Raw genomic sequence first — 21,181 nt, 5'->3', positions numbered from 1 at the left:
GAAGCCTGGCGTGCTGCAGTACCTGGGGTTGCAAAGAGTTGGACATGACTGAGTAACTGAACTGAACTGAGTAATACAGAAACAAAACTGTTTGAATATAAAAGGGAAATTGAAATAGAATTACCATTTAAGACTTTGATACTTTTTTAAAGTCTTAAATAGAGTTGATAGTAGATAAGCAAGGAAGAGGAAAATCTGAATGTCATAAGGAATACATATAAAATCTCATAGATATTTGTCAATTTTATACAATGAAAACAGAAAATGTGTTTTATTTTCAAACTCTAATGAGGGATGTCCAAAAACACTGAAAATACATTAGACCACCAAAAATGAAAAGACCCAATACATTCCAATGAATACATAGAAAGCCTGAAAAACAACACATTTGAACATAGTTATTAAGAGTAGAAAAATAAAAATAGGAATTCCCCTAAACAAGCCATTGAAAATGTAAAAATACTTTTGTAAAGATTACTTGGGTCCCAACTTTCCTAATGTTTTAAAATCTTCTCTTTCTGTCACCCTGCCTCCCTTCCTTCCTGTATGCCTTCCTTCCTGCCTTCCTGAATAAGCTAATCCACTGCTTTAAGAGTACATGCCTGGAAGGGAGACCTAGCTCTGTGTGGGATGCTGGCGCCTGACTAGGATGAAGAGGATGGCAAAAATTACAATAGCCCAGCAAGGGATATTGAATACTGAGTGAGTTGACTTTCCCACTGGGAGGGCAATGAGTGCCTGGTACGTGCTTAGTCATGTCTGACTCTCTCCAACCCTTTGGACTGTAGCCAGCCAGGCTCCTCTGTCCATGGAATTTTTCAGGCAAGAAAATTGGAGTGGATTGCCATTTCCTCCTCCAGGGGATCCTCCCAACCCACGGACTGAACCTACGTCTCCTGCATTGCAGGCAGATTCTTTACCCACTGAACCACTGGGGAGACTCAATGGGTAAAGAATCTGCCTTACAATATTGAGAGGGCAATAATGAAACTATAACAGAAGCCCAGGATAGGATGTCAGAGGTTATGGGAATGAAGAGGGATCCACATAGAAAGGGACACTGTAATGACAGCAGGCTCAGAGCTAGGCTACATGTGATGACAGGGGCATCCAGCAGCACATGGCATCAATGACAGCAGTAATGGGCACAAACTTACATTCAGAGAGGTGTAAAACAGATTGGTCAGAATGTAACAGATTGGTCACTGCCAGAGGAATGAGGAAAATATGTGAGTAGCTGGAAAGATGAAGTGTAAAATGAATCCTATGGAGGTGGGTTACAGTTGGATATATAAGTATCAAACTAAAGTTTAGAGGTGTGTGTGTGTATCTGTGTGACAGAGACAGAGAGGGGCATAAGAATGTTGATGTTTTATTTTGAATGTGTAAACCTATACACATGGTTCCAAATTTTGTCTACTGACAGGACATATAAGCAGCAATATCCTAATAGCAATAAACACATCTAGTTCCTAGATCTTGGTTTTCACCACAATTCAACATTAACAGGCACCAAGGTTCTTGGGAGAGAAATATTTGATTCCAGGGCTGGAGAAGGGAAGCGAATAAGGTAAACTTGTAACAGACTGGTAAGGCAGTATAAGAGAAATAATAGTAAAAATGGAAAATCATCTTTGGTAACCAAGAAACAAAAAGTAACGGATACTTTTACTAGCAGGTAAAAGTCTGATAATGAATGGAATGTGTAGATAACCTCAAAGTACTTCCCCATAAAATACTTATTAATTTCAAATATAAAAATTCTACAGTGGAGTAACTTGGCAATCATCAACTGAAGTTAAGTGATCAAAGGTAATATCATCAGCAATAGGACAAATCAAAATCATGCATTACCTGCTAAAAAAGCAGCACAGTGATCAGAGCATCACTTCTGTTTTATCTGTTTCAAAAATGCATGGTCTGGATCTAATCATACAGACACATCAGACAATTCAGGTTGAGGGACATTCTGCAAAATTACTACCCTGTGATCTAAACTTGTTCCAAATGGGGCCCTGAGAGATTCTTCTAGACTGAAGGAGACTAAAGAGACATGACAACAAAACAGAGCACTTGAACCTGGATTGGATCAAAGTTATTACTAAAGGCAAATTCAATGCTTATCATCATTGAAATGGCCTACAGGCATCATCGCAATATGAAAAAATATATATTTAGATTTTCTTTCCAGAAACATCCATTTTACCTATTTTTAAAATGAGATTTCTTAAAAAGGCAGCTTATTTTGTGTGTCACTCAGAAAATTCTATGTATCTGGCAACTTGACAACTTAATGCTTTTGATATATGGGAGCTTGGGGGGAAAGTCTATTCTCTTGGTAGAACAACAACATAAAACCATTTAAAATAATAATAATAATAAGCCCTTGAGACCAAATTCAAAGTTCTTTTATTTAAAAAATTCCATTAAGCAAGAATTGCTTTCAGAAATAAAAGCAGGTAGGACATGCCAATGGATATTAATTAAATTCTCTGAAAATAAAAATTCAGATATGCATTTCCAAATATGACACAGAACACACTGTAAAGAAACTTGCATCTATGACACTCATCTTTCATCCTTCAAGTAATATCAAAAGTGGTTCTGTCACTGCTGGATAGCCAAGGAGCTTCAGAGACTGATGGAGATTCTGGTTCAAGGTTACATTTCCTGAATACTCAGGGAGGTGCACATGAAAAGCAAAATATAGGTCTTGATTGTGGACCTGTACTAAACTACCGTCCAAAATTCAAAAGCTACCATCCAAAATTCAATTCAAAACAAAATGTATATGGAAAATTTTAAACAAAGAAACAAAATGCCCCAGAAATATTTAACTCTGATTTAGGCCAAAATATATTAGTTTCATCTGAGTTAGGTTTCTGACCTCAAAAGTAGCATAGAATACAACTGTATCTAGAGCTACAGCCCAGAGAGAAATGAATGTTATATAGATGTAAGCTCCATGGTTGCTGCTAAAAAAGAAGTAACCCTAGTCACTGGTTAGGCTCCATCCCTTTTGTAACCAACAAACAACCCAATCAACAAATAGGCAGAAGACCTAAATAGACATTTCTCTAAAAAAAGACATGCAAATGAACAACAGACACAAGAAAAGAGGCTCAACATGGCTAATTAAGAGAAATGCAAATTAAAACTACAATGAGATATCACCTCACACCAGCCAGAATGGCTCTCATCAAAAAATCCACAACAATAAATGCTGGAAAGGGTGTGGAGAAAAGGGAACCCTCCTACACTATTGGTGGGAATGCAAATTGATAAAGTCCTCTGGAAAGCAGTATGGAGGTTCCCTAACAAACTAAATAGAGCCACCATACAACCTGCAATACAAGCCTGCAATTCCACTCCTGAGCATATATCCAGAGAAAAACATGGTCTGAAAGGATAGATGTACCTCAATGTTCATTACAGCACTGGACAGAGGTTTGAATAAAGAAGATTTGGTACATATATATAAGAGAGGAGCAATCCCACGTCCAAGGAGTGATGGCTGCGTGGGCGCAGGAGGGCTGAGAGGAGCTACTCCACTTTCAAGGTCAGGAGGGGTGACCTCATCCAAGGTAAGGAGCAGTGGCTGAGCTTTGCTGGAACAGCCGTGAAGAGATAACCCACGTGCAAGGTAAGAGAAACACAAAGGAGATGGTAGGTGTTGCAAGAGAGCATCAGAGGGCAGATACACTAAAACCATAATCACAGAAAACTAGCCAATCTGATCACACAGACCACAGCCTTCTCAATAAAACTAAGCCATGCCATGTGGGTCACCAAGAAGGACGGGTCATAGTGGAGAGGTCAGACAGAATGTGGTCCACTGGAGAAGGGAATGGCAAACCACTTCAGTATTCTTGCCTTGAGAACCCCATGAACAGTATGAAAAGGCAGAAAGACAGGACTCTGAAAGATGAACTTCCCAGGTCGGTAGGTGCCTAATATGTTACAGGAGATCAGTGGAGAAATAACTCCAGAAAGAATGTAGGGAAGTGGCCAAAGAAAAAACAATACTCAGTTGTAGTAGTGACTGGTGAAAGAAGCAAGGTCCAAAGCGATAAAGAGCATAGGAACCTGGAATGTTAAGCCCATGAATCAAGGCAAATTGGCAGTGGTCAAACAGGATATGGCAGGAGTGAACGTAGACATTTTAGGAATCAGCGAACTAAAATGGACTGGAATGGGTGAATGTAACTCAGATGACCATTATATCTACTACTGTGGGCAGGAATCCCTCAGAAGAAATGGAGTAGCCATCATGGTCAACAAAAGAGTCCAAAATGCAGTACTTGGATGCAGTCTCAAAAATGACAGAATGATCTCTGTTCGTTTCCAAGGTAAAGCATTCACTATCATGGTAATCCAAGCCTATGTCCCAACCAGTAATGCTGAAGAAGCTGAAGTTTAATGGTTCTTTGAAGATCTACAGACCTTTTAGAACTAACACCCCACAAAAATGTTGTGTTCATTATAGGTGACTGGAATGTAAAAGAAGGAAGTCAAGAAACACCAGGAGTAACAGACAAATTTGGCCTTGGAATATGGAACGAAGCAGGGCAAAGGCTAATAAAGTTTTGCCAAAAGAACACACAGGTCATAACAAACACCGTCTTCTGACAACACAAGAGAAGACTCTACACATGGACATCACCAGATGGTCAACACTGAAATCAGACTGATTATATTCTTTGCAGCCAAAGATGGAGAAGCTCTATACAGTCAGCAAAAACAAGACCAGGGCCTGACTGTGGCTCAGATCATGAACTCCTTATTGGGAAATTCAGACTGAAATTGAAGAAAGTAGGGAAAACCACTCGACCATTCAGGTATGACTGAAATCAAATCCCTTATGATTATACAGTGGATGTGAGAAATAGATTTAAGGGCCTAGATCTGATAGATAAAGTGCTCGATGAACTATGGATAGAAGTTTGTGACAAGATACAGGAGACAGGGATCAAGACCATCCCCATGGAAAAGAAATGCAAAGAAGCAAAATGGCTGTCTAGGGAGGCCTTACAAATAGCTGTGAAAAGAAAAGTGAAAAGCAAGGGAGAAAATGAAGGATATAAGCATCTGAATGCAGAGTTCAAAGAACAGCAAGAAGAGATAAGAAAGCCTTCCTCAGCAATCAATGCAAAGAAATAGAGGGAAACAACAGAATGGGAAAGACTAGAGATCTCTTCAAGAAAATTAGAGATACCAAGGGAACATTTCATGCAATGATGGGCTCAATAAAGGACAGAAATGGTATGGACCTAACAGAAGCAGAAGATATTAAGAAGAGGTGGCAAGAATACACAGAAAAACTGTACAAAAAGATCTTCATGACCCAGATAATCATGATGGTGTGATCACTCACCTAGAGCCAGACATCCTGGAATGTGAAGTCAAGTGGGCCTTAGAAAGCATCACTATGAACAAAACTACTGGAGGTGATGGAATTCCAGTTGAGCTACTTCAAATCCTAAAAGATGATGCTGTGAAAGTGCTGTACTCAATATGCCAGCAAGTTTGGAAAACTCAGCATTGGCCACAGGACTGGAAAAAGTCAGTGTTCATTCCAATCTCAAAGTAAAGCAATGCCAAAGAATGCTCAAACTATCACACAATTGCACTAATCTGACATGCTAGTAAAGTAATGCTCAAAATTCTCCAAGCCAGCTTCAGCAATATGTAAACCATGAACTTCCAGATGTTCAAGCTGGTTTTAGAAAAGGCAGAGGAACCAGAGATCCAATTGCCAACATCTGCCGGATCATGGAAAAAGCAAGAGAGCTCCAGAAAACATCTATTTCTGCTTTATTGACTATGCCAAAGCCTTTGACTGTGTGGATCACAATAAACTGTGGAAAATTCTGAAAGAGATGGGAATACCAGACCACCTGACCGGCCTCTTAAGAAGCCAGTATGCAGGTCAGAAATCAACAGTTAGAACTGGACATGGGACAACAGACTGGTTCCAAATAGGAAAAGGAGTATGTCAAGGCTGTATATTGTCACCCTGCTTTTTAAACTTCTTTGCAGAGTACATCATGAGAAACGCTGGACTGAAGGGAGCACAGTCTGGAATCAAGATTGCTGGGAGAAATATCAATAACCTCACATATGCAGATGACACCACCCTTATGGCTGAAAGTGAAAAGGAACTAAAGCCTCTTGATGAAAGTGAAAGAGGAGAGTGAAAAAGTTGGCTTAAAGCTCAACATTCAGAAAACAAAGATCATGGCATCTGGTCCCATCACTTCATGGGAAATAGGTGGTGAAACAGTGGAAACAGTGTCAGACTATATTTTTTTGGGCTCCAAAATCACTGCAGATGGTGATCGCAGCCATGAAATTAAAACACGCTTACTCCTTGGAAGGAAAGTTATGACCAACCTAGATAGTATATTGAAAAGCAGAGACATTACTTTGCCAACAAAGGTCCATCTAGTCAAGGCTATGGTTTTTCCAGTGGTCATGTGTAGTGCGAGAGTTGGACTGTGAAGAAAGCTGAGTGCCGAAGAATCGATGCTTTTGAACTGTGGTGTTGGAGAAAACTCTTGCAAGTCCCCTGGACTGCAAAGAGATACAACCAATCCATCCTAAAAGAGACCAGTTCTGGGTGTTCATTGGAAGGACTGATGCTGACTCTGAAACTCCAATAATTTGGCCTCTTCATGTGAAGAGTTGACTTATTTGAAAAGACCCTGATGCTGGGAGGGATTGGGGGCAGGAGGAGTAGGGGATAACAGAGGATGAGATGGTTGGAGAGCATCACCGACTCGATGTACGTTAGTTTGGGTGAACTCCAGGAGTTGGTGATGGACAGGGTCTTGTGTGCTGTGATTCATGGGGTCGTAAAGAGTCAGACATGACTGACCTACTGAACTGAACTGACATATATAGAATGAAGTATTACTCAGCCATTTAAAAATAATAAAATAATGCCATTTGCAGCAACATGGAACCACCTAGAGATTGTCATACTGAGTGAAGTAAGTCAGACAGAGAAAGAGAAATATTGTATGCCATCCCTTATACATGGAATCTAAAAAGAAACGATATAATTGATTCAAAATGGAAAGAGACTCACAGGCTTAGAGAAGTACTTATGGTTACTGGAGGTAAATATGGGGGAAATGGACAGTTAGGGAGTTTGGGATGGACATGTACACACTGGTGTATTTAAAACAGCCAACAAGGACTTATTGCATAGCACATGGAACCCTGCTCGATGTTATTTAACAGCCTGAATGGTAGGGGAGTTTGGGAGAGAATGGATATGTGTACATGCATGGCTGAGTGCCATCTGTGTTCACCTGAAACTCACAATATTTTAATTGCTACACCCCAATATAAAATAAAAAATGTTTACATTAGAAAATGAAATAGAAAAAGCAACTTGTCAGTCTCTAGGATGTTAACAGACTTGCCTGAAATTGACTATGCACACCTACTAATAGCCTGCAGTTTAAGCAAGCTGCTCTTGTGACAAACCTATCCCTGAGCCCTTGCTTATGTCCCTTTAGATTGCACTTCAATCTTATTTTTCTACAGTAAATTCAGGAGACAAGACTTGCAAAGTTGTGTTTTGATAAATCAGTAAGTCAAACAATTCATGATTGTCTTTTTGTTCTCTCAGTAGCAGCTATAATTTTTCTAGTGAAGGGTATCACAAGGAACTTACACATGAGAGAAAAGGGACAACAATTGTTTATGTGAATGTATGTTAATCACAACACATTAGGAAACTGAAAATTTAAAACCTCTTTCTGGTAAATGTTTTATAGGGCTATGGAAAAAGCCTCTACATACAGAACAAAAAAACAAGCACATTTTTTGGGTGCACATGAAGGCAAGCAGAGGCCAGTAAACTTAACTGAGGTCCTTGAAACATGGTTTCTGGCTTACATAGCTTAAGGCAGTCACAAGCCTTTGTGACTGAAACAGCATCCTTCTAAGCAATCAAATAGACATCCAACAGGATCCTGTGGTATGCCAGAGTGTCTGAGACAATCAAACTATCTACGACCTTCCTGAAAAGGAAGAAAGTATAGACGTTGAAGAAATGAAAAGAAATGGCCCTAAGATGAATTCAGCAAATCTAAGAGAACACTGTTGCAGAAGGGAAGGGATTTATATGTTTTAAGTGGACAGTCTGCTGGAAAATTCACTGAAGGCCCTGAGTTCATACTCTTGTGTTACTCACAATGATTTAACGTACATTAAGCTTTATTCCACCAGTTTACCTGCTATGAAATGAACACTTTACCACTACATGCCTGCAGTGGCTTCTACTTTAGACCCCCATGATATTGCCAATAACCATTTGCTCAGTAGCAGCTGTAAATGCCTTACACAGAGAGGAAACTACTTTTGAGATTTAATAATACTCATTCTAAAAGTCTTCACTTAAAAGAGCTGAATTCCAAGGTTGCTGAAATAAGCCCTTTTATACAGGAAAGAAACATGGCAGCATGTAGGTACAAATATGTATGCATACGAGTACTGAATATGAAAGGGGATAATTAGGAAAAAGAGGAGCTGCAACTAACAGATCACTGTGTCTTAAAGAAAATCATTATAAAAATAGTTATTGAAATGTTTTTATCTGTAAGAAACTTTATCAGGACCTGAATATGAATAAACAAACACAGGTCCTGCCTTCTTGAAGTTTATAGAGCAACATGAAAGGCAGGTTAACTTCACTAGCTCAATTTCTTGCATGCTGCTGCTGCTGAGTCACTTCAGTCATGTCCGACTTTGTGCGACCCCATAGACAGCAGCCCACCAGGCTCCCCCGTCCCTGGGATTCTCCAGTCAAGAACACTGGAGTGGGTTGCCATTTCCTTCTCCAATACATGAATGTGAAAAGTGAAAGGGAAGTCGCTCAGTCGCGACCGACTCATTGCGACCGACTCTTCGCGACCCATGGACTGCAGCCTACCAGGCTCTTCCGTCCAAGGGATTTTCCAAGCAAGAGTGCTGGAGTAGGATGCCATTGCCTTCTCTGCAATTACTTGCATAGTCTGTTCTATATCAATGAACACAAGATGGATGAAGAGAATAGATTATCTGCAACCCAATAACGGTTATAGGACTTCCCTATAGCTCAGATGATAAAGAGTCTGCCTGCAGTGCAGGAGACCTAGGTTCCATCCCTGGGTCAGGAAGATCCCCTGGAGAAGGAAATGGCAATCCATTCTAGTATTCTTTCTTGCCTGGAGAATCCCATGGACAGAGGAGTCTGGTGGGCTACAGTCCATGGGGTCACAAAGAGTTGGACATGGCTAAGTGACTAACACAACAACAATGCAATAATGGTTATATTTTGTTTGGTAGGAATGCTTTCACCCATAGTAACTCATTACTTAAACAAGGATTCAATTTCCCTTGCATTCAAAGAGATATGAAAGTAAGTAGCAACTAACATTGGTTCATCTCCTCAATGATTCAAGATCCCAACATCTTTCTATTCTTCTACTTTGCCATTTCTAAATGTTGACTTTTTATCCTTAGGCTTGTTGCTCATGGTTACAACATGGCTATTACAACTCCAAGTAACACAACACCTCAAAATAAAATGGGTAGGAAAATGGCCACAACTGAGAAAGAAATTTTCTGTCTATATAGCTTGATTAAGGAGAAAAATATCCCAGAATTTCCAGCTGATAGTTTTTCTTTTATATTTTATTGGCTAGATTAGGTCAAAAACCTAAATTTGTACCCTCTTACATGACCTTGATTCAGCCACTGTACTTATTTTCAAGTCTGAAAGGTGCTAGGGTGTATTTCATGGTTATAATACAACACAAAAACTGGTCTATCCAAAAATTAAACTCACACCTTCTGCCTCATTAACCTTTATGATAACCAACTGTGACAACATTCCCAAACTCCGTTATAATGTGCAATGTTCTATTCATTTTCTTTCAGTTGAATTAATGCACACATTCCTATGCTCACATGAGCCTAGCAAAGGATTCAAAACTACCAAACGTGAAATCAGAAGATGATGGAACAAGAGGATGTTCTTGGCTCTGTTTATAATGTTGTCTCAAAAACTTAGGGATGGATCCTTGAATCCCACTTAACAATTTAGAATATATAAATTTATCTAAATTCCTACACCATCCAGTGAAATTTTTAGTCCAGAAAAATCTTTACAAAGATAAATTTTCAACTACATTGAGATATCACCTTACACCAGTCAGAATGGCCATCATCAAAAAGTCTACAAACAATAAATGCTGGAGGGGGTGTGGAGAAAAGGGAACACTCTTACACTGTTGGTGGGAATGTTAATTGATACAGCCATTACGGAAGATGATACAGAGATTCCTTAAAAATCTAGGAATAAAACCACCATATGGCCCAGAAATCCCACTCCTAGGCATATACCCTGAGGAAACCAAAATTGAAAAAACACATGTATCCCATTGTTCACTGCAGCACTATTTACAATAGGTAGAACACAGAAGCAACCTATATGTCCATAAACAGATAAATGAATAAAGAAATTGTGGTACATACACACAATGGAATATTACTCAGCCATAAAAAGAAACACCTTTGAGTCAGTTCTAATGAGGTGGATAAACCTAGAGTCTATTATACAGAGTGAAGTAAGTCAGAAAGAGAAAGATAAATATCAATACTAATGCATATATACAAAATGTAGAAAAATGATACTGAAGAATTTATGTGTAGGGCAGCAATAGAGAAACAGACATAGAAGATAGACTTATGGATATGGGGAAAGTGAGGAGAGGGTGAGATGTATGGAAAGAGTAACATGGAAGCTTAATTACCATATGTAAAATAGATAGGCAACGGGAATTTGCTGTGTGTCTCAGAAAACTCAAACAGGGGCTCTGTATCAACCTAGAGCAGTGTGATGGGGAGGGAGATGGGAGGGAGGTTCAAAAGGGAGGGAATATATATATATATATATATATATATATATATATTCCCTATGGCTGATTCACATTGAGATTTGACAGAAAACAACAAAACTCTATAAAGCAATTATCCTTCCATTAAAAAATAATTTTTTTTAAAAGATAAAGTTTCCTGAGATGTTTCCTGAGATGTTGTGAGGCAACTCATTGTGTTGCGTCTATAGAGTAAAAGATAATTCAAGGACTTGATATATTTCTTTTTTCTAAAATAAGAAAAAAAAAAGGTATTTTATTCATTTCAAAGAGCAGTTCATGACTCTTATCACTATTTATTAGCACTGGGAATGTCAGTGGTGGCAGGTAAATATCTCAGTAAAGCATATTGCTTAAAACAAAACCAAACAATGCCAAATGGTTATGTGCATTTAGTCTCTCCACCAATCAAGAAATCAAATCTCCAGTTTTATTTAGAGGGTAGCTTTCTCACAGTGGTTTAGAATAGCTCCACACTGCAGACAAAATGATGCCAAATTTGAAACTGACAAGTGTATATCATTTCCTAATCTCAGTCCTTAGCTTGAAATCTTAGTTTCACAGTAACAATTAAAAATCATTTAAAAAATAGATTTAACCAATAAAAATAGACGTAGCTTCTTCCACAGTAAAGTTTGAATCCATATTTATGTCACTCTATATTTATACAACACATTTCAGCAATGCCATGCATCACTGTCAGTCATGTGTGGGTCTGGGAATGATACCACTGAAATCACATATTATTCTGATATTAAACTCAGTCCCCATCTGATTCTACATGTTTAGACATGAATAGGGCAATCTGGATGACCTGGAATGAATTTCTTATTAAATAAGAAATATTTCCATTATTTTCATACTTAGTAAAATAGCATCCATATACCTTCCTAGCTTCATATAAATATTCTGAATTTATATGTTTAAAATCATATAGCTGGACAAGATTTCATATTTGACCTAGTTTTAGAGTTGAAGAGGAATATTTATGACTTCCTTGTGATTTGGGAGCAAATCTAAAACGAAAGCCCAATTCCAATACCTAGGTCAGTTTATTTTTGTTGTTTTAACTCAAAATTCAATTCACCGGGGCTAATTACTTGAGAGATCTTATGTACATTGGAAACATGGTTCAAAGTTAAAACCAAATTTTTTTTTTATCTTTCAATGTTTTTATTTATTATTTTTTTAATTTTAATTTTTACTTTATTTTGCTTTACAATATTGTATTGGTTTTGCCATACATTGACATGAATCAGCCACGGGTGTACATGAGTTCCCAATCCTGAACCCCCCTCCCACCTCCCACCCCATATCATCTCTCTGGATCATCCCCGTGCACCAGGCCCAAGCATCCTGTATCCTGTATCGAACATAGACTGGCGATTTGTTTCTTACATAATAGTATACTTGTTTCAATGCCATTCTCTCAAATCATCCCACTCTCTCCCTCTCCCACAGAGTCCAAAAGTCCGTTCTATACATCTGTGTCTCTTTTGCTGTCTCACATAGAGGGTTATCATTACCATCTTTCTAAATTCTATATATATGTGTTAGTATACTGTATTGGTGTTTTTCTTTCTGGCTTACTTCACTCTGTATAATACGCTCCAGTTTCATCCACCTCATTAGAACTGATTCAAATGTATTCTTTTTAATGGCTGAGTAATACTCCATTGTGTATATGTACCACAGCTTTCTTATCCATTCATCTGCTGATGGACATCTAGGTTGTTTCCATGTCCTGGCTATCATAAACACTGCTGCGATGAACATTGGGGTACACGTGTCTCTTTCAATTCTGGTTTCCTCGGTGTGTATGCCCAGCAGTGGGATTGCTGGGTCAAAAGGCAGTTCTATTTGAAATTTTTTAAGGAATCTCCACATTGTTCTCTGTAGTGGCTGTACTAGTTTGCATTCCTACCAACAGTATAAGAGGGTTCCCTTTTCTCCACACCCTCTTCTGCATTTATTGCTTGTAGACTTTTGGATCCACAGCCATTCTGACTGGTGTGAAATGGTACCTCATTGTGGTTTTGATTTGCATTTCTCTGATAATGAGTGATGTTGAACATCTTTTTATGTGTTTGTTAGCCATCCGTATGTCTTCTTTGGAGAAATGTCTATTTAGTTCTTTGGCCCATTTTTTGATTGGGTCATTTATTTTTCTGGAATTGAGCTGCATAAGTTGCTTGTATATTTTTGAGATTAGTTGTTTGTCAGTTGCTTCATTTGCTATTATTTTCTCCCATTCAGAAGACTGTCTTTTCACCTTGCTTATAGTTTCCTTTGTTGTGCAGAAGCTTTTAATTTTAATTAGATCCCATTTGTTTATTTTTGTTTTTATTTCCAATATTCTGGGAGGTGGATCATAGAGGATCCTGCTGTGATTTATGTCGGAGAGTGTTTTGCTATGTTCTTCTCTAGGAGTTTTATAGTTTCTGGTCTTATATTTAGATCTTTAATCCATTTTGAGTTTATTTTTGTGTATGCTGTTAGAAAGTGATCTAGTTTCATTCTTTTACAAGTGGTTGAAAAGTTTTCCCAGCACCACTTGTTAAAGAGATTGTCTTTACTCCATTGTATATTCTTGCCTCCTTTGTCAAAGATAAGGTGTCCATATGTATGTGGGCTTTCTATTTTGTTCCATTGATCTATATTTCTGTCTTTGTGCCAGTACCATACTCTCTTGATGACTGTGGCTTTGTAGTAGAGCCTGAAGTCAAGCAAGTTGATTCCTCCAGTTCCATTCTTCTTTCTCAAGATTGCTTTGGCTACTCGAGGTTTTTTGTATTTCCATACAAATCTTGAAATTATTTGTTCTAGCTCTGTGAAAAATACTGCTGTTAGCTTGATAGGGATTGCATTGAATCTGTAGATTGCTTTGGGTGGTATACTCATTTTCACTATATTGATTCTTCCGATCCATGAACATGGTATACTTCTCCATCTATTAGTGTCCTCTGATTTCTTTCATCAGTGTTTTATAGTTTTCTATATATAGGTCTTTAGTTTCTTTAGGTAGATATATTCCTAAGTATTTTATTCTTTTTGTTGCAATGGTGAATGGAATTGTTTCCTTAATTTCTTTTTATACTTTCTCATTATTAGTGAATAGGAATGTAAGGGATTTCTGTGTGTTGATTTTATATCCTGCAACTTTACTATATTCATTGACTAGCTCTAGAATTTTCTGGTGGAGTCTTTAGGGTTTTCTATGTGGAGGATCATGTCATCTGCAAACAGTGAGAGTTTTACTTCTTCTTTTCCAATTTGGATTCCTTTTATTTCTTTTTCTGCTCTGATTGCTGTGGCCAAAACTTCCAGAACTATGTTGAATAGTAGCAGTGAAAGTGGGCACCCTTGTCTTGTTCCTGACTTTAGGGAAAATGCTTTCAGTTTTTCACCATTGAGGATAATGTTTGCTGTGGGTTCGTCATATATAGCTTTTATTATGTTGAGGTATGTTCCTTCTATTCCTGCTTTCTGGAGAGTTTTTATCATAAACGGATGTTGAATTTTGTCAAAGGCCTTCTCTGCATCTATTGAGATAATGATATGGCTTTTATTCTTCAATTTCTTAATGTGGTGAATTACATTGATTGATTTGCAGATATTGAAGAATCTTTGCATCCCTGGGATAAAGCCCACTTGGTCATGGTGTATGATCTTTTTACTGTGTTGTTGGATTCTGATTGCTAGAATTTTGTTAAGGATTTTTGCATCTATGTTCATCAGTGATATTGGCCTGTAGTTTTCTTTCCTTGTGGCATCTTTGTCAGGTTTTGGTTTTAGGGTGATGGTGGCCTCACAGATGAGTTTGGAAGTTTACCTTCCTCTGCAATTTTCTGGAAGAGTTTGAGTAAGACAGGTGTTAGCTCTTCTCGAAATTTTTGGTAGAATTCAGCTGTGAAGCCGTCTGGACCTGGGCTTTTGTTTGCTGGAAGATTTCTGATTACAGTTTCAATTTCCGTGCTTGTGATGGTTCTGTTAAGATTTTCTATTTCTTCCTGGTTCAGTTTTGGAAAGTTGTACTTTTCTAAGAATTTGTCCATTTCTTCCACGTTGTCCATTTTGTTGGCATATAATTGCTGATAGTAGTCTCTTATGATCCTTTGTATTTCTGTGCTGTCTGTTGTGATCTCTCCATTTTCATTACCAATTTTATTGATTTGATTTTTCTCCCTTTGTTTCTTGATGAGTCTGGCTAATGGCTTGTCAATTTTATTTATCCTTTCAAAGAACCAGCTTTTGGCTTTGTTGATTTTTGCTATGGTCTCTTTTATTTCTTTTGCATTTATTTCTGCCCTAATTTTTAAGATATCTTTCCTTCTACTAACTCTGAGGTTCTCCATTTCTTCCTTTTATAGTTGCTTTAGGTGTAGAATTAGGTTATATATTTGACTTTTGTCTTGTTTCTTGAGGTATGCCTGTATTGCTATGAACTTTCCTCTTAGCACTGCTTTTACAGTGTCCCACAGGTTTTGGGTTGTTGTGTTTTCATTTTCATTCATTTCTATGCATATTTTGATTTCTTTTTTTATTTCTTCTGTGATTTGTTGGTTATTCAGAAGCGTGTTGTTTAGCCTCCATATGTTGGATTTTTTAATAGTTTTTCTCCTATAATTGAGATCTAATCTTAATGCATATGGTCAGAAAAGATGCTTGGAATGATTTCAATTTTTTTGAATTTATCAAGGTTAGATTTATGGCCCAGGATGTGATCTATCCTGGAGAAGGTTCTGTGCACACTTGAGAAAAAGGTGAAATTCATTGTTTTGGGGTGAAATGTCCTATAGATATCAATTAGGTCTAACTGGTCTATTGTATCATTTAAAGTTTGCATTTCTTTGTTAATTTTCTGTTTGGTTGATCTGTCCATAGGTATGAGTGGGGTATTAAAGTCTCCCAATATTATTGTGTTATTGTTAATTTCCCCTTTCATACTTGTTAGCATTTGTCTTACATATTGCAGTGCTCCTATGTTGGGTACATATATATTTATAATTGTTATTTCTTCTTCTTGGATTGATCCTTTGATCATTATATAGTGGACTTCTTTGTCTCTTTTCACAGCCTTTGTTTTAAAGTCTATTTTATCAGATATGAGTATCGCTACTCTTGCTTTCTTTTTATCTCTATTTGCGTGGAATATCTTTTTCCAGCTCTTCACTTTCAGTCTATATGTGTCCCTTGTTTTGAGGTGGGTCTCTTGTAGGCAGCATATATAGGGGTCTTGTTTTTGGATCCATTTAGCCAGTCTTTGCCTTTTGGTTAGGGCATTCAACCCATTTAGGTTTAAGGTAATTATTGATAAGTATGATCCCATTGCCATTTACTTTATTGTTTTGGGTTCAGGTTTATACACCCTTTTTGTGTTTCCTGTCTAGAGAATATCCTTTAGCATTTGTTGGAGAGCTGGTTTGGTGTTGTTGAATTCTCTCAGCTTTTGCTTGTCTGTAAAGCTTTTGATTTCTCCTTCATATTTGAATGAGATCCTTGCTGAGTACAGTAATCTGGGCTGTAGGTTATTTTCTTTCATCACTTTAAGTATGTCTTGCCATTCCCTCCTGGCCTGAAGCGTTTCTATTGAAAAGTCTGCAGTTATCCTTATGGGAATCCCCTTGTGTGTTATTTGTTGTTTTTCCCTTGCTGCTTTTAATATTTGTTCTTTGTGTTTGATCTTTGTTCATTGTATTAATATGTCTCTTGGGGTGTTTCACCTTGGGTTTATCCTATTTGGAACTCCCTGGGTTTCTTGGACTTGGGTGATTATTTCCTTCCCCATTTTAGGGAAGTTTTCAACTATTATCTCCTCAAGTATTTTCTCATGGGTTTTCTTTTTGTCTTCTTCTTCTGGGACTCCTATAATTTGAATGTTGGAGCGTTTCATATTGTCCTGGAGGTCTCTGAGATTGTCCTCATTTCTTTTAATTCGTTTTTCTTTTTTCCTCTCTGATTCATTTATTTCTACCATTCTATCTTCTATTTCACTAATCCTATCTTCTGCCTCCATTATTCTACTATTTGTTGCCTCCAGAGTGTTTCTGATCTCATTTATTGTGTTATTCATTATATATTGACTCTTTTTTATTTCTTCTAGGTCCTTGTTAAACCTTTCGTGCATTGTCTCAATCCTTGTTTGCAGGCTATTTATCTGTGATTCCATTTTGATTTCAAGATTTTGGATCATTTTCACTGTCATTATTCGGAATTCTTTACCAGGTAGATTCCCTATCTCTTCCTCGTTTGTTTGGTTTGGTGGGCATTTCTCCTGTTCCTTTACCTGCTGGGTATTCCTCTGTCTCTTCATCTTGGTTATATTGCTGCGTTTGGGGTGGCCTTTTTGTATTCTGGGAATTTGTGTAGTTCTCTTTATTATGGAGTTTTCTCGCTGTGGGTGGGGTTTTATCAGTGGCTTGTCAAGGTTTCTTGGTTAGGGAAGTTTGTGTCGGAGTTCTGGTGGGTGGAGCTGGATTTCTTCTCTCTGGAGTGCAATGAAGTGTCCAGTAATGAGTTATGAGATGTCCTTTATCCCAGAAACTATAATGTTCAGGACCAGACCTTGACCGTTACCCGGAACACTTAGATTTTACCAATGAAACCAGCCCTGGACTAGTCACCATAATTTTACTTCAAACACCAGCCAAAGTTAACCAAATTTTTATACTGAAAATTATAAATGAGAAAAATTAAAGAAAACAAATAATGAAAATTTATCATGTTCATAGATTGGAAGTCTTAAAACCATTAACTGCTCTCTGGATTCAATACATAAAAGTACAACCTTGAAAGAATTTTTTATAGAATTTTAAAATCTGATCCTAAAATCTTCATGGAAGAGCAGAAGTCAAGAAAAAAAAACAGTCAAGGGAAATTTTGAAGAACAAACCTGGGTGATTTCTCTACCAGAGAACAAAAAATTTATAAAATATGATGGTTAAGATAGTGTCTTAGTGGCATAGATAATTGACCAGAGAAAGAAAATACAATCTATAATTTTAAAAATTATATATAACATATACATATGTATATGATACATGTATCAACACATATGTATTTAATGGTGGTTTAGTCACTAAGTCCTGTCTGACTTTTGTGACCCCATGAACTGTAGCCTACCAGGCTCCTCTGGCCATTGGATTTTCCAGGCAAGAATACTGGAGTGGGTTGCCATTTCCTTCTCCAGAGGATCCTCCCAACCCAGGAATCAAAGCCTGGTCTCCTGCATTGCAGGCAGATTTGTCACTGACTGAGCTTTGAGGGAAGCCCTTGTATTTAACACATGATGTTAATTATATATCTGATTTGTGAATAAGATATACTGCAGTACACTGGAGGAAGATTAATCTTAATGCATGGTGTTGGGTCAACAGTAATTCACTGGAAAAAAGTTAATCCACTTCCCACCCTTATATAAAAGTTGACTCTAGAGGGCTGCAGAACTAAATATAAAGGGTAACACCATGAATCTTTAAGTTATAAACATAACTTTGTAGTAAAATAGGGAAATATTTCTGGAACAGGACCCAACAAAAGTAACTATGCAATTAAAAATGATAAATTATATTAAAATTAAGAACTTATGTTTTTACAGGTACTATTGAGAGTGAAAAGTCAATTCATAAAAGGAAAAAGATATTCATAATAATACATACATCTGACAAAATATTCATATCTGAAATATCTTAATGTTTACAAATTATTAAGAAATGTTGAGAATATCCAATTAAGAAAGTGGCAAAAGTTTTTTATAGATACTCACTACAAGAAAATATCCAAATGACCCTACTGTATGCTTACTGCACAGAAAAAGTGCTCAAATTACATTAGTCATTGTAAAATATAATGTGAAACAAGAAGATACAAGTTGAAACTAAAATGAGATACTATTACACACCTAATAGATTGGCAAAAAATGAAAAATACCGAAAATACTCACGGTCAAGCTGTTGAGAAACTCAGACTCATAAACTGCTTGTACAAGTGGAAACTGGTGAAGCTGTTTTATAAGACTTTGTGACAGTATCTTTAAAAGTGAATATGAATACAGTATTATCCAACAACCCCATTCCACTCACTCATAATAGAAATGAATATCAAATGTTCATAGTAGCTCTATCTGCAATAGTCAAAGGGAGTAAAAAAACAAACAAACAAAAAAAAACTACCAGGTATCTATCAACAGAATGGATAAATCATGGCCTAGTCACAAAAAAGTGAAATAATACACAAAAATTAGAATAAATAATGTAAAACTATGCACAAAACAATGGTAAATATCATAAACCTATTTTTTAGCAAAAGAATCCAGAAACAATAAACTTGCAATTCTACTGTGCAAAGCTTCTATAGAGAAAAAATTAATGTCTTCTATTAGAAATCAGAGTACTGTTTACCCATGACCAAGTTAACATTGGCAATGGAGCAGGATTTAACAAAGTGCAAAATAAATAAATGAGTTCAAAACAACCTTAGGTGTGATTTTTTAAATCACAGTTCTCTGTGAAAAGTAAGCTTTAGAATCTATGCAATAACTTAAATTCATATGATAATAGTAATGTTAAAAAGAGCTCAATATTATGGTTGCTGCTGCGGCTGCTGCTAAGTCACTTCAGTCGTGTCCGACTCTATGAGACCCCATAGACAGCAGCCCAACAGGCTCCTCTGTCCCTGGGATTCTCCAGGCAAGAACACTGGAGTGGGTTGCCATTTCCTTTTCCAATTCATGAAAGTGAAAAGTGAAAGTGAAGTCACTCAGTCGTGTCTAACTCTAAGCGATCCCCATGGACTGTAGCCCACCAGGCTCCTCTATACCTGGGATTTTCCAGGCAAGCGTACTGGAGTGGGTTGCCATTGCCTTCTCCACAATATTATGGTTAAGAAGCTCTAACTGTATGATTTCAGGTCAGCAGCAGGGGCCCCATGAGTTGCTACTATTTTTTGAACAAGAAACAAGCTATTTAAGGAATCTCCACACTCTTCTCCATAGTGGCTGTGCTAGTTTGCCTTCCCACCAACAATGTAAGAGGGTTCCTTTTTCTCTGCACCCTCTCCAGCATTTACTGTTTGTAGACTTTTTGATAGCAGCCATTCTGACTGGCGTGAGTAGTACCTCATTGTGGTTTTGATTTGCACTTTTCTGATAATGAGTGATGTTGAGCATCTTTTCATGTGTTTGTTAGCCATCTGTATGCCTTCTTTGGAGAAATATCTGTCTAGTTCTTTGGCCCATTTTTTTGATTGGGTTGTTTATTTTTCTGGAGTTGAGCTGCAGGAGCTGCTTATATATCTTTGAGATTAATTCTTTGTCAGTTGCTTCATTTGTTAGTATTTTCTCCCATTCTTAAGGCTGTCTTTTCACCTTGCTTATGGTTTCCTTTATTGTGCTAAAGTTTTTAAGTTTAATAAGGTCCCATTTGTTTATTTTTGCTTTTATTTCCATTACTCCTGGAGTGGGTCATAGAGAATCCTCCTGTGATTTATGTCAGAGAATGTTTTGCCCATGTTTTCCTCTAGGAGTTTTATAGTTTCTGGTCTTATGTTTAGCTCTTTAATCTATTTTGAGTTTATTTTTGTGCATGATGTTAGAAAGTGTTCTAGTTTCATTCTTTTACATGTGGTTGACCAGTTTTCCCAGCACCACTTGTTAAAGAAATTGCCCATCAACAGATGAATGGATAAGAAAGTTGTGGTACATATACACAATGAAATATTACTCAGCCTTTAAAAAGAATGCATTTGAATCAATTCTAATGAGGTGGATGAAACTGGAGCCTATTATACAGAGTGAAGTAAGTCAGAAAGAAAAACACCAATACAGTATACTAATGCATATATATGGAATTTAGAAAGATGGTAATGATGACCCTATACGTGAGACAGCAAAAGAGACACAGGTGTAAAGAACAGTCTTTACAAGACTGTGGGGGAAGGTGAGGGTGGGATGACTTGAGAGGGTAGCATTGAAACGTGTTTATTATCATATGTGAAGTGGATCGCCAGTCCAGGTTTGATGCATGAGACAGGGTGCTCAGGACTGATGACCCAGAGGGATGGGATGGGGAACACTTGTGCGCCCATGGCTGATTCATGTCAATATATAGCAAAAACCACTACAATACTGTAAACTATTTAGCCTCCAATTAAAACAAATAAATTCAGAGAAGGCAATGACACTCCACTCCAGTACTCTTGCCTGGAAAATCCCATGGACAGAGGAGCCTGGTGGGCTGCAGTCCATGGCGTCG

The sequence above is a fragment of the Capra hircus genome, chromosome 2 (assembly GCF_001704415.2).
Source record: "Capra hircus breed San Clemente chromosome 2, ASM170441v1, whole genome shotgun sequence".
Classification (NCBI taxonomy): domain Eukaryota; kingdom Metazoa; phylum Chordata; class Mammalia; order Artiodactyla; family Bovidae; genus Capra; species Capra hircus.
The sequence above is the reverse complement of the archived record's forward strand: the minus strand, read 5'-3'. Positions refer to the sequence as shown.